The sequence below is a fragment of the Haliaeetus leucocephalus genome, unplaced genomic scaffold (genome assembly GCF_000737465.1).
Source record: "Haliaeetus leucocephalus isolate CR32 unplaced genomic scaffold, Haliaeetus_leucocephalus-4.0 Scaffold217, whole genome shotgun sequence".
NCBI classification, from domain to species: Eukaryota; Metazoa; Chordata; class Aves; order Accipitriformes; family Accipitridae; genus Haliaeetus; species Haliaeetus leucocephalus.
In genome coordinates this window covers 5,415,159-5,430,520 of record NW_010972653.1, presented here as the reverse complement: position 1 = coordinate 5,430,520, position 15,362 = coordinate 5,415,159, and positions in this window count along the sequence as shown.

Genomic DNA, 15,362 nt, shown 5'->3' with positions numbered 1-15,362 from the left:
GGGGGGGGGGCGGGGAGAAGGAGAGCAGAGCATCTCTCTGTGTAGAAGCTTTGGAGATGTGCCTGCATCGCTGGGAGCGGTGTGCCTGCAAGCAGACCTTACCTGTTGCCCACCTGTATCAGTTGTGATGGTTTGGACCCACACACACTTCTGAACACTCTCGCATGGTCACTGTGGTTAAAAGGCGGCCAGTGCATCACCAGAGGGCCAGGTTAATACCAGGCTGATGGCCATGTCACAGGAGCCAAAAACCACTGGCCAGAAGCAGGAGGTGAGGAGCTGTTGGGGCAGCTGCCTGGTGTCTTCAGAGACACAGGGGTAAGCCCATGACCACCAGTTGGGCTGGTTATCTTAACAGGCTAACAGCAGGTGGGCTCTTCCTGATGGAGGAACAATTTATCCCAAACAAAATCTTCACTGGCTGGGCTGTCACTAGAGGGAATGGTCTCACCTGAAGGTGAGAAGCAAGGTTCCCTCCTTGCTCCTCTCCATGCACATTCCCACACCTTGGTGTTTGGTGCTGCCAGGGCTCGGGTGGGTCAAGCCTGGCACCCCAGGTCATCCTCAGCTTCCCCAAACCCTTCCTGCCTCTAGGGCTACAGGTCTGAGCACATCTTTGGTGTCTTCTCTATACCTGGTACCTGGCACTGGGAGCTGCATCACTAAACCTCTGGGCGCTGCCAGCTTGCAGCTGTGCTCCTGGGTCCCCACCCCAGGATTTTTTTACCTTTCCTGCGCTGTTCTGCCTGGGACTTTGGCAGCTCCCTTTGCCTTAACTGCATCTGACATGCAGCAGCATGGAACTCGGTGCAGAAGGCAGGTCATGCTCTAAGTCCACGTTGGTCACAGGTATATTGTAGCAAATATGACAAATTACATGCTGGATGAAGTTTGCCTCTGCATTCCTGCTCCTGTCACCCAGGCCGTTCTGCAGGTAATGAGGTGTAAGCGATGGAGCCTGTTTCTGTGTAGTGATGCTGGCTGTGCCTGCTCTTCCCCAGCAGTGGGAATGGAGTAGCACTACAGAAGAGAGCAGGAGCAGGGATAGGTCCTGCCTAAAAGTCCCATCCTGTCAAAGTCACCCACAGTGAAAACTTCCATCATCTTTCCAGTCACTATTTGTGTTTTGCTCTTTAGTTTCAAAGTGAAGAAAGTAATATCCCAAAAGCCTAGTGCGGGTACAGATTCAGCCAGGGTTGGATCCAGGCTTTCTCCAGCAAAGTCTGGAGAAAAGAGGGTGAGGGGAGACTGAAGGGAGGTTGTAGCGAGGTGGGTGTTGGTCTCTTTTCCCAAGTAACAAGCGATAGGATGAGAGGAAATGGCCTCAAGTTGTGCCAGGGGAGGTTTAGATTGGATATTAGGAAAAATTTCATCACCAAAAGGGTTGTCAAGCACTGGAACAGGCTCCCCAGGGAAGCAGTGGGGTCACCATCCCTGGAGGTATTTAAAAGACATGTAGACATGGTGCTTAGGGACATGGTTTAGTGGTGGACTTGTCAGTGTTAGGTTTACAGTTGGACTCATTGATCTTAGAGGTCTTTTCCAACCTAAATGATTCCATGGTTCTATAAGTCTAAAGTCTTGGCTGTGTGGCTGTGCACAGTTCTGCTCCAGCCTGCCCTTATGGCAAGAACAGCCATGTATTTCTTCTAGGTACTAAAGCACCTCCAATGCATTCCTCAACTTGTTTGCACAGGAGGAAAATGCAAACTGCCACAGGTAGCTGGTGTCTTCAATGTGGGTACATGCAAGAAGAAACACCCTCTTCCTCCCACGTGGGGTTCAGGTTGTAACCAGTACTGTGCTGAGCGTGCCTCAGTGGTCAAGAAGTCCCAAGGAGGTATCTGGCAGGCAACCTCCCCAAGGTTTGCTCCTTTTCGCCTCTGCAGGACCCTACGTTGCTTCTGAGAACTTTTCTACTGCATCTTTGCTGTGGCGGTGGCTGCAGGGACACCCCATGCCCACTGCGGTGTGGCCGTGGGAGCCGGTGGTGGGGGTCGGCAAAGTAGGGCTAGGGCACTCCACCCAGGTCTTAAACTGAACGTGTGAATAAAGCTGGGCAAGAATCCAGTAAGAGAAATCATGGGCTTGTTTGGAGAAATTCAGAGGTGCCCAGACTCGGAGGAGAGTGCCAGCTAACTCATATAATTGGGATATTGGCCCTCTTACGGAGAAACACAGAACCAGTAAAGATAACCCTGTGCCTGAAGCTGGGATTCCTCTTCCGTTTGGACTGTTTTTCCAGGGGCAGGATGTCTTTGTGAGTGTTTTTAAAAGCGTTTTGGGAGCAGCAAGGGGAAAGGCCATGTGCTAAGCATCACAGCATGGAGCTGAGGAGCGCCATCCTTTCAGGGATACCAGGAACACCCGCTTGCTGCAGCCGGCAGGAGCAGCAGGCTGCCCATCTCTAGCTCCTACAGGGATGCTGTGTGGGACCACTGCTCCCCCCACTTCTTTACTAAAGGTGCAATAGCAAAGCGGTAGTGGGAGAAGAGGCCTTTCCTCCTCCTGCCAGACCCAGCTGGTGTGAGCAACCATCCAGCTCTTGCAGCTGTGGCAATGGCTGAACAGCAGATGCCGTGGGCAGCAGACGCAATGCTGGCAGCATTTCCTCAGGGAAAGGTGAACACAGTGACCGCGACGTGCGGAAAACAGACTCCACAATCAGTGAGATTGTAAAGTAGGTATGTTCATTCAGCGCTGGGCAGCACGGGGGGTAGTCCCACCAAAGTCCCACCATGCTTTAATATGCCATTAATAACCAGGAACAAAACACAAACACTGCACATGCTTTCTTTGGAGAAAATAAAGTTAGCTAATTTAGATGTTAGTGTTGCACAGCCGTGGTTATTCCTGTGCTGCTTTCCTTCTGAATTATTAATACCTGCGAGGCTTGCAACAAGCAGGTTTGATGCCTGCTGAAGGACATGGGTAGTAACGCTGCATGTGTATGGTGACACCGAGGAGCAAGGCTTCATGCACTCTGGGGACAGTGACGATGCTCTAGAAATGGGTTGCAGGTGCCAGGGTTAGCCACACTCTGCAATCCTCCACCTCGCCAGCATTGCGTGCGGTGATGCCCCAGTGAGCTGCTGCTGCCAGGCACCCTGGCCATGCTGGGGAAATGTGGTCTTTGGGGAAACTGGCTTTGGTAGCCTCCCCATGCCCCATCTGGGGAGCCCTATGGGCTAAAGATAACCATATGTAAGAAAAGAACTTCATTTTTAAGCAGGAGTGGCTTAAGCCAGCTTAAAAGCAGCTGTTGAACCCTTCTGAGCTACTTGGCAGGAGATTTCACGGCCACTTCTCATGGAGCTGCCGGTGCCGTTAGCTGCTCTTCAGGCACGCTGCCACCAGCCCGCTGTCCCCTGTAGGGCCCAGTGATGGCTGCACAGTATAGCAAGGGTTCCCCAAGCAGACCCCTGTGGGGCTCCAGCTCTCCCACGAGGATCCCAAAGTCTTTTGGGACCGAGGCATCACAGGCCACATATTGGTGAAACCTGCAGGACTGTTCAACCAAACCAACTCCAAGTCTGCTCATTCCTCTGGTAACTGCCAGCACTGCTGCTGGAAACTAGGTAAAAAAACAAGGTTTGTTTTTTTTTTTTTGTCTTTTCTTCCTTGAGTGTGACGCTTTCCCATGATGCCTGTGAAGGGAGATGCACCCCCCACATGGTACCCAGGTGATGCTCTCCAAGGCAGCAGAGGCCGGGGCTGCCTCAGTTGCTATGGCAACACCCAAAAAGGAGCTAGGAGTTTAATTTTTTTTCCTCTCAAAGCAAAGCAACTTGCTTGAAGAAAAACCTCACTTTTCATTTTGGATGGCTTCGCAGCCCCCCATGTTCACCTTCTCTGCATAGTTCACAGCACTCACGCCAGGCAGAATGCTTGAATGGGCCAAAAAGTCCCTGCTGAGCAGCATGTGTGCGACCATGCATGGGATGGCCTGGTAAGGTGGCAACAGAGGGGACCAAAGCCCTCTATTTCTCTGCTCTACTGTAGCAATCATCTGGCAAAGTTACTTTCAGGGCAATTGTGCTTTGCACTCCCCTGCATTTTGGGCATGGGGGGGTGGGGGGAGTGACACCACCCAGAATACAAGGAAAGGGACAAAGGGGACAGTGAATAATGATTTTCCATATTCTGGTAGCTGATTCTCAAAGCTAATGTTAGACCATTCCTCAACCAGCCAGCAAGGTTTGTGCTGTTTCTTGCATTTCCACAATCATTTTTCTAGTTTTAGTTTCTTCTATGCCAGCCGCCTTTGTATGCTACTTCCACCCAGCTACAAGTTTCAGTGCTCTTATTTGGCTTGTGTTTTTAAACTTCCTTTTCACACTTGAGCCAGCACCAATTGACGGTAATTCCCCCACCAGCCCATGCTTGCTCGGTTTGGGTGTGCCACAAATCTCAGCAAGCCTCCTCGCAGCTGAACCTGCCTGCAAGCAGAAGGCACCCATGAAAGCTACATGTCTTGCCAGGAAGATCTCCTGCTCCCGGGTTTCCTGTACACCATGTGGCAATTTTGGACATATATCATTTTGAGTGGCATGAACTGCCATGTCTCCCGGAAACCTTTTCTGTACAGGATCAGCTCTTTTAATCTATGTGCACTTGCTTAGCTGCTATGTTCCCTCCTCCACCACAGCGTGGCTGGATTGCTGCTGTCACCAGGGGTGAAAGCATGGGCACAGATATAGACAGTGGGATTGAGTGCACCCTCAGCAGGTTTGCAGATGACACCAAGCTGAGTGGCGTGGTTGACACACCTGAGGGACGGGATGTCATCCAGAGGGACCTGGACAAGCTCCAGAACTGGGCCCACGTGAACCTCATGAGGTTCAACAAGGCCAAGTGCGAGGTCCTGCACATGGGTCGAGGCAACCTCCGGTATCAATACAAGCTGGGGGATGAAGGGATTGAGAGCAGCCCTGCGGAGAAGGACTTGGGGGTACTGGTGGATGAGCTGGCTGGACGTGAGCCAGCAATGTGCCCTCGCAGCCTAGAAAGCCAACCATATCCTGGGCTGCATCAAAAGCAGCATGGCCAGCAGGTCGAGGGAGGGGATTCTGCCCCTCTGCTCCGCTCTGGTGAGACCCCACCTGCAGTCCTGCGTTCAGCTCTGGGGTCCTCAGCACAGGAAAGACAGGGACCTGTTGGAGCGAGTTCAGAGGAGTGCCACAAAAATGATCAGAGGGATGGAACACCTCTCCTATGAGGAAAGCATGAGAGAGTTGGGGTTGTTCAGCGTGGAGAAGAGAAGGCTCTGGGGAGACCTTATTGCGGCCTTTCAGTATATAAAGGGTGTTTATAAGAAAGATAGGGACAAACTTTTCAGCAAACTTTTGTTGCGATAGGACAAGGAGTAATGGTTTCAAACTAAAAAAGGGTAGGTTTAGACTAGATAGAAGGAAGAAATTTTTTACAATGAAGGTGGTGAAACTTTGGAACGGATTGCGCAGAGAGGTGGTCAATGCCCCAACCCTGGAAACATTCAAGGTCGGGTTGGACGGGCCTCTGAGTAACCTGATCTAGTTGAAGATGTTCCTGCTCACTGCAGGGGGATTGGACTAGATGGCCTTTAAAGGTTCCTTCCAACCCAAACTATTCTGTGATTTTCATACCTCACCAAGGACCAACCTTGAGCCTCATTGTCATTAGGTTTTAGCATGATGGGGACCTGTTTAAGCTGCCCATGTATAATCTGAGCTGACACTGTGGCTCCATGAGCCTCCACCAGCATCAGCTGGACACAGGCACAGCCAGATTAGCCAGTAGTGCTGGTTCAAGGGTCAGAGATACTGGGAGATTTCAAAGGGGCACCACTCCGCAGGCAGGACTGGCTCAGCATGAATGAAATATAGCTTCGTGCTTCTCCTCATTGAGCAGCAGCAGGGATCCCACCTGCTCGTGGCTTGCATGAGTGGTGATACCACCAGATCAAACCTCCACATGCTGGTTCCCAGGCTTTCCTGAGCCTCAGGGACAGCCAGCACCCAACAGTGTGTGATGGCTACCTTCCTTCAGGCTTGGCCGAGTAAACTGGTGGAGGCTCCCAGGGGGTCTCTGCCTATCTTCCTCAGCACATAGTAACCAGCAGCAGGTGGTCAGCCTACAAATGTGGAAAAGAACTGCGGTCAGATAGAGAATGCCAGTGTGAGGACAGCAGTGCGCCTTGCCAAGCTCATCCTCCTGTGCTGCCTTAGATGCTCTCCAGAGACACATGGTCAGCTCCGTGCAAGGGCTTGCTCTGCTTGCTTGGTGCCCAGCAGTCTCTCACCATCCCCAGAGAGCTTGGGGTCAGGACAGCATCCTTCCAGGACAGGGGAGGTGCCACGTAAAGGTCCAAGCCCACACCACCCACCGGCAGTTGCAAGAGGGCTTGTGGGCTCTGCTAGTGCTGTCAAGAAGAGATAGTGCCTTGTTTGCCATCCTCCCCACCAGACACAGTTCTTCCTTGAAAGCTGGGTTACTTTGTCATCTTCCAAGTCCCTGTAGATCACCAGGGACCAAGTGGTAGGTCATCACCTTTATTGCCATCAGCCTCAGCTGATTTGGCCTTGCACATCATGACTGCATCACCAACAAAACCTGCCTGGCTGGTGTCAGCAGCTGTCCCACAGCATGGCTGGCCTTGGAGAAAATCCCATCTGGATGCCTGTTGTGCAAATAGGAGGCAGATGCTACCCCAAAATTTTTCTGCATTCCTGGTATATCCAGCTGGGACTGAGCCCTGCAGGGCCTTGTGGTGCAGCTCCCAGCAGCGCAGGCTTTGTGTCACTGGCCCTGGCACCTCTGACCTTGCAGACTTTCAAGTCCCAGCCACAAAGGGAAAAAATATCTCACCTGGCAAACAAGCATGCAGGGCTGGATTGGCACCATCCACTGCGGAGGTGACCTAGAGAGAAGGAAATGGGCTTAGTTCCCACAGGTCCTAGCAGACATCCTGCTGATGCCAATATCAACACACCAGCCACTGAGGGTGTAGAAAGGGTTGTGCTCTGGGGCTGCTGGACATCATGGAGGTTAGCCCACGGGGACACCGTGCTTGCAGACAGTGACTGCATGGAGTGGGAGGGATGAGCCATGCTGCCGGGCCAGAGCTCGCCTTCGGGATGGATGCCTCTCCTTCACTCCCTACTGGCTTCAGGCAGGGATGAGCCTTAAGGGGAAGCTGGTGCACTGGCTGCTGGCTCAAACAAGACAAGGAAAGCAGTCATTGTTCTCCACGGGATGAAAAGCAGGTCCTCCCCACTCCTCAGCCGCTGTGCAGGTCCCATGCAGGGCCCGTTTCCCCATGGCCCAGCCACAAAACATCCCCACAGCTGGGTATGCCAGTGACCCAAGGAAACAAGAAATAGCATGAACCTCTGAGGAGGTAATGAGCTCGATGCAGGTTCCTCGCTGGACCTGACATGCCAGGCACAGATGCTCCTTGAATACAGGGTCACCAGATCTCACCTGGACTGGGTAGCCAGGGAAATGGAGTGGAGAGACCTGTCTTGGGTTTGGAGGAAGAGGACGCTCAGCAGACTCAGTTGACCTTTCCCAAACAACATTAGGATTGCATGAAATGACATTCAGCAACTAAAAACCCACATTCTGACAAGAGCCAAGGCAGCTTGGCCACGATGTTACAAAATATGTCTTCCCAGAGCCACTGGCTGCATCCAGCCTCATGAAATAACCCCTGTCCTGAGTGCCCTCAGGCGCTGGAAGCTGCACTGGCAGGCTCACTGGCTCCTAAGGTCTAACTCGTTAGGTCATTAGCTGGCATGATTTTGGCACGTATCAGCTAGTAGTCTCCTAGCTACTTCCTCCACACAGTTTAGGAATCATCATCTCTCCTCCCTTGGAGGCCAACCAAGGTCAGCATCAGCTCAGGCTGCTCTATGCTGGGTAGCTTGGGCAGGTTTAGTGTGGGAGGGGAGCATTTCTCATGCTATCCAGGCAGAGGAAAAGGGACTTCAGCAGGAGGAGAGAACAAGCCACCCTCCTGCGGGCTACTGGTTCACAGTATAGTTCAGGTTTACGCCATGCCTTTGCTGACTGTAGCCAGGTGCTTATCAACGGGAAGCCAGAGGGGCTGCAGCTCCATGCACCCAAATGTGCAGCTCAGTCACATCACACAGTGCATGTGCGTGTGCGTATGTGCACGTGTTTGCAGCTATACTGGGCATTTATTTTCAAATTGCTACCATGCAGGCCCAGCATAGTGCATGCTGGCAGGCTCTGGCAGAGAGGAGGCAGCAGGAGCACGCCTGCAACATGGGCACCTGTTCTGGGGAGGCGTGTGGGGATGGGGCAGGAGAACATCCCGCCCTGGGCTGATGGCACAGGCAATGTGGTTCCTTACTGCATCATTTTTATATGACTTACAAGCACTTTCCTAAGGATAAAGCTAAATGTCCTGCCTGTGGGTTTGCCTTGTTCTCCCTTTTGATGAGCAATTCCTGCCTCTGTCCTGGAGTATGAGTCACTTCAAAGTCTTCACCTCCATCAGCTGCACAGCTCTGTCTTACAGCTTTTTTCCAAAGCAAGACTGCTAGTTGATTCCTTCTTCAGTAATGTGATTTAAATCACCCTTCAATCACTAGTCATTTCCACACCTTATGGCAATAAGGACAAATTAGCACCTTAAATGAGAGAAAGGTGCTTCTAGGAAATGGGTTTAATTTCTAACAGGTTTTTGGGAAGGAGCTGCCAACCTTGGATGAGTCAGTTCCTCTGCTGTGGTTGTGTGAATGAAAAGGGCACAAATAGGAAAAACTGGTACATCCTTGTACAGTGCATGGCACTGATATGGGAAAACATTATCTGAGTGCGGTGGGGGGCTACCAGGGCATTGTGCTGGTCCCTGCCTGCATCCTGCCTTCACCTGAGCCAGAAGCCAACAGCCACAGTGGGTGTGATTTTCTAGATTGCCCAGTGCCCTTTAAAACTCAGGGGTTTCAGTGCTTAATTAAAAGATAGTTGGAAACAAGTTCTGAAGGATGTAGGTGCTTGTGCCCTACTGCTGGTATGTAGCCACCTACCTCACTGAACAGCAGCGGGATTTACCCTCCAGCCTGCCTCCAGGTCATGGCTTTTCCTTAAAATAGGGGAAAGTTAACTTTTAATGTAAAAAATAGCAATGCTGGAAGGAGTTAAGACCCAGCTACATGGGGTGGGGTGGTGGGATTGCCTCTGGAAGCCAAGCTCCAAGGCATATTCCCTACCTTTGCCCAGGGGATCGAAAGGATTTTTGGTACTTTAGAGAATTGACTGCAGCTTTACCGGGCTTGGATGGCTAATGACTGATTGGCAACAAATTGGATCCCACAGGCATGCCCTGCCACATCCTGTGAGAGAGGGTGGAGTCACACAGCGAGGACCTGCTAAGTTGGGGCTGGATGAAGCCAGTGTCCAAAGACACCTGCTATGATTTTAGGTTTCATGCAGATAAGAAGAGATGAAGTGAATGGATTTGACCTAGGTAGGTTTTTACCTTTATTCATATACCTTAGAGTAGCAAGCATTTTTTTCATCTCAGAAGAGTGATGTTTTGCTATTATGCCACCAGCACGGCAGTGAAAGCCAAGCTTCAACAGCTCGTTTCCTTAATCAAAAGCTGAAACCACGGTCCTCTACAGCCACGGGTGACAATGACCTAGGCTGAGGAGCTGCACTACCTGAAATGCCACAGGAAAGATTTTTCCAACAACCTGTTAAAACAAACAGCAACAAATTGCTTGGATTGGGTGCACGCAAAGAGCAGAAGGATGAGAGCGTAACCTCTCATTTATATCAGCCTCTGGCAAACATGATACTGGATTACTATTAGTATTTTTTTTAATGACTCCAGGGCACAGTCTGAGGATCTCCAGACCAGTAAGCCCGAACCAGAAAAAAATTGGTAGAAACCATAGCAAAGTACAGACACTGCAGATCCTAGGATAAATGTGATGTATTAGGGAAGAGACAAAATGGACTTTCATAAATGGAAGTCTTGCCTGATTAATCTTGTCATGGTTTCTGCACGAATGAAGGGGTAACGCATTCCTAAATGGTCTGACAGGGGAGGGATATATAGATGGATGGATAGATACAGTGGGACAAGGATGTTTGCTAATAATACAGGATTGTCTAGGATCATCAGAGATGGTGCAAAATATTGCAGGAGTGTTTTTCCATATTGGTGACTGGGCAGTAAAAATGTGAGTTAAACTACCTATTATTAACTACAAAAAAAAAAGGACATTGGAAAAAAAAAGCTCTAATTATTCATACACTTGGAAGTCCAAATTAGCATGATACTGGGATCACTTTGGGTAGAGATCTGAAAATATCAGGTCAGTGCTCAACTTCTTATACCATGAATAAGCTTTTGGGGAGCCTTTGGGTTTAGGATGTTACTAAGCTGGGTAAAAGGGTTCCCTGCGCACCCCATATATCATGCGGGGTTAAGCTGGCCTCCAAAACCTCCTTCTTCTGTTTGGGCACAGCTGGTCTTCCCTGTGCAGCCCGCGTGCCCATGTTTCTGTGCCCTTAGCTCCTCACTTGGTAACTTAAACTTTCAGGCTATTTACATGGCAGCTAGTACCTGGCTAAATCACGTACTGTGTCAGCGGTACTCATGCAGACCAATGGCAAATAGCTCCACAGCTGCTTAATGCCGGCAGGGAACATTTTGATCAGCCCATCTTGACCCCACTGCTAACGCAGGCCAGTGAATCTGCCTTGGTTATTTGTGTACCAGGCTTGTACCTTTGGCCCGAGGCTGGAGACGATGCTAAACGTCTGCCACTGGACTCCTGAGAGTGACATCAATATTCTTTTGTCTTAAGTAAGCCTGGTGCTGGCTCAGCTGCATCTATCTCTCCCAAAGACAAATTATACTTTATTGCATGGTATTGCTTAGGACAGAAAAAAAATCTCAGTAGGCACCAGCAATTCAGCACTTAAAACTCGTAGTAATATATAGCTTGACCAGGGTAGCTTTTTGTCCCTTTCCACTTTGTCTTTTCTTTTCCCTGTTCTGCCCACACACATGCACTGTGGCTCTCGGGAAGCACAAGGGGGGCTGGCGGGATGAGAGGATGGTTGCACGGTGTCCCTGGGCATTACTGGGGACAGCACTGGGAAGCCAGGCCAGCAGAGGTGTGCTCTGCCTCACTGCAGCCCCACTGGCATCATCTGCCTGAGCAGGGTGGTTTTCTCCTCCAGGAGGGGACAACAGTGGGAGAAACTCAGGGTCTCTCCCAGGGCACGTCTCGGGGTGCATCCACATCTCGGAGTGCATCCAAGCCTTGGCTTACACCTAGGCTAAGCTATCCAGCTGTGGGTACAGCATGACCTCCACTTTCTACATGCAATAAGCACTGTAAAACATCTGGCTCCAGCCGCCCTGGGGCCATGGGGTGCTGGTCTGGCTCTGGGAAGAGGACGTGGGCGGAGGGCAGGGAGCAGGGTTCATGTGAGCTCATCTTATGCAGAGGTTTCTAGGGAGCCCTTGCTCCACCAGCCTGCCCTCGTCTCTCAGCAGCTGTGGCTACTCCAGGGGGTCTCTGCTGTGTCCCGTAAACCCCTGGACTTTGTGGCATCGGGCAGAAGGATGCCTGGGGCTGCTGGCAACCCATCTGGAGGGATGCATCCCCGGCAGGGTATGCTGGTGCTGTCTGCTCTGGCCTCCTCCCTTCCCACCATCCTGCCCCTGCTTAAAAGCCAAAGATTTAAGGAGTTATGTTTTCCCTGCAAGCACCATTTCCCTCCTGGCTTGCCTCAGCGCAGGTCAATTTATTTGCTGGTAATAAAGAAATTTCCTCTCTTGCACCAAAAAAGAAGTGTGCAGGCAGTAAGCATAGCCTTAGGAAGGTCCTACAGCTGAAAGTCTTGGGCTGCAAAGGAGCAGGCGGCAGCAAATACGGACCCCCAGTTTGGGGTCTGGGGAGGGAGCGGGTGAAGCGAGGCCCAAGGCAGGCTGCTGCTGCCATCTAGCCCTGCCTGCCACTCAGGAGCAGCTCAGCCCTCACCCACGCACCTTTCTGCACCTTTCCTCTCCTGAGGACCAGGTATCTTTTCAGGTCTCTTCGTTTAGCTCACCCTTTCTGAGATTGCAGCAGCTATGGCAGCAGTACTTAGGGCCAGGACACGCAGCAGCTCGGTGGTCAAACCAGAGGAGGATGTGTCGGCTGCTCTCCCCTGCTCTCCGTGGCCGTGGGCCTGCATCCAGCGAGTGTTGTGGGGCCACGCTCACTGGGTTGCATCCTTCCACCCAGTGAGATTCACCTCCCGTGGGGGAAGACACCCTCTGTGCCCGATGCTGGCATGGACGTCGGACCCAGCAGATCTCCCACCACCCTGCCCGGTGTCCTAAACCTGAGGCTGGGAACAGGTTTCTGCTTTTGAAGTTGTTTGCTCCCTGCGATTGTCTGTGGCTACTGCCTGAGTCAGGAGGAGGAGTGAATGGTGGTCCCCAGGCTGATGGGCAGCACATTCAGCTGGGGATGCAGGAAAACTCCTTCAGGAAGGTGAGATGCCACCTTGGGAGGGTCAGGGCTCCTGGGTGAGGAACCTTCTTTACCCCATGGAGCAGGATGTGGCTCTTTCCTTTGCTTTGACAGCCACACTGTGGCTTTGGTTTAGCATCCATTACCACTTCTCGCCACTCCCCTCCCCAACTTTTTTTGAGGCAGGAGTGGGTCCTCCCTCCTCAGTAGCTCCTTCAGAGGCAGCTGCCAAGTTTAGATTCATTTCAGCATAGGCACCTCGCCGAGCAGAGCCCCACCAGTGGGAAGGCAGCCGAGGAGCTGGTGGTGTTGGCAAAACCGAGGGGACGGCACTGTGGGGCTCAGCCCCACGGCCCTGCCGGACCTGCTGGGCAGCAGGGTGAGGATAAGCACACCAGGATTGGAAGGGACTTTAGGAGGTCTCTAGCCCGAGCTCCTGCTCCAAGCAGGCTCAGCTGCAAGATCAGTCCATGGTTGCTCAGGACTTTGGCCTGTTGGGTCTCAAAAGCCTGCAGAGGTGGAGCCTGGCCAACCCCATCAGCAGCCTGGTCCCCTCCTGGCTGTCCTTACAGGGCAAGTTTCTCCGTGCACCCAGCCTGACCCCCTGGTTCCAGCTTGTGTCCGTTGTCACTTAGCAGCAATCCTGCAAAGTTGCTCTACAGAAGATGGCATAAATTGGTTCCATGGACTTACCCCCACCAAAAAAACCCCTGACAACAGTGAATGTAAATTAACCCCAGGAGCAGTAGAGGAGAATAAAAAACATCACAGAAATAGCTACTGGAAGAGCCAAGCCTCGGACTGGGCTCTAAGCTAGAAGCTGACAGGACATTTGAGGTAACAGCCTTAAGAAATTAATTTTGAAGTTTTCTGTGTATTAAAAACCTCAAATCCTTTGTTTCCCATTTCTGTGAACAGATGGGAAAGGAACTTTGTTTGGTTGGGATTTTTTTTTTTGAGCTGTGCAATAGTTTAATTACTACTTTGTACATACATTTTCCCTGTACTTTCTTATTTGCGTTTGTTCTCTCTAATAACATCTCGCTCATGTTGCGGTCTAACATCGGGAGTGTGGGATCATTCAGAAGCTGTCTCTCCTTTCTCCTGCCTTCCCTGGCTCTGACAGCCGGGGTTTTTGATGCTTTTTTTGAGCTGAGCTCCATCTTGTGGGCTTTTGCTTGGCTAATTAGTCAACCACATCCTTATCCCGGAGAGGATCTCCCTTGGCCGCGGTCAGAGGAACACCCCCACTTCACCTGCAGTCAGGTATAATCACCCACTGGGGGATGAAACCCACATGGCACAAGCAGATGAGTCCAATAGCACCTACCTCCCGGGGAATTTGGCGAGCCATCCTGGCAGGGTGCAGGAGGAATTTCCCTCTCCCAGATCGGCAGTCTCTATGGCAAGTTGGATTTTCTTTTGCTTTTCACTTTGGTCAGATGCTGTAATGGTTTAATGCCAGTTTTGACTGCAGGAAAGCAGGACAATTGTTGCTGAGAAATATTTATTGAGCTGTTACAGTGAAATCCTGTTGCTACTGATGAACTATAGTTAACAGCAAGTAACTGGAGTTTTTAAGCAGGAACTTTTTTATCTAGCAACACAATAGATGATTTTCTTCTTGTCCTCACAGTAAGGGCAGCAGCACCTGTTACCTTACTGAAAACTTCGTCCACGTTATCCTGGTCAAACATTGCAACCCCGTTCCTTGCAAGAGTGCTAAACTAGAACTAATGTTGTGTACTTCCCACCTAGTGAGCTTAGTAGCCAAATATAAAAGGGTTATGCTTAAGCCCACTGAATGTCCAAATCCTGTTCTTCTCCCAAGGCTGGGAACTGCATTTTGAGGATGGAAGAAATAACACCTGTGATTGCAAAGCACTTTGGGAATCCTTTGTACTGAGCTGCTACAGTTGCCTTTTCTCAGCTTGTATGTGGTGCTTCCTGCGTTTCCAAGGTACGTAGACTGAACCTGCACTTCCCCAGCAATGGTAAGGTGTTGGCAGCAACCAGCTGGGAGCACTGGTCTCTTTACATCGCTGGTCTGAAAGTGCCTCTGCCTTTGCTTCCTTCCCTGAATTGCTGTGCAGCCTTGCTGTCTCTTGACCACTTTTTGGACTGGAATATGGCAGTTGGCTCTGTACCACAAAGGCAGGGTGAGCCAATTAGTCCTTTGCAAAGCACTCTGAGAGCGTGAATTGAAAAGAGTATAACTGGACAGCACTTTTTTTTGTGGGAATACTGTGGGCAAGACTGGGACCAGCTCCCTAAAATGAGGAAGAGGGAGGGTTGGTTTCAGTGTGCCAATGCTTTTGTCTTTAGGCACAGACTAACAAACTGAGGAATGCTGTTGCTGTAGTATAAGCATCAAGAAACACATGCAAATAAGGTTCTAATATTAGCTGGACATTAGTGATATTTGCAAGACAACATGGACATGCACAAGACTGCAGTGTTTGCCAGTGCTCAAGCATTTGCCTGTGAGGTGGGTGGCCTCTCCTTACTGAAATGGAGGGGATTCAAGGGGCCACCGTCGTTCATGCCCAAAGCACGCACCTTTACACAAGTCCTCAGCCTCCCGCTGCGAAGGCCAACGTCTTGGTGGCTGTACCCCTCTGAGCGCTCATCATCAGCTTTCCAGAAGTGGCACTGCTGTGGTTTAGCTGCTCTAAACACCTCCTGTATGCAGAGGACTACAAAAGCAGTTGAAGAGCAATAGCAAAGCTTGCCAAAATATAAAGTAATTAAGTCCCAGGCCCATATATGCTCCCTGTTCTCCATGTATCTTCAGGATAGTCAAATACAGTGTTTTAACTAGCTGAAGATGAATTTTAATTGGAGGCATTTGTGACATGGGTATCAAAACCAGAC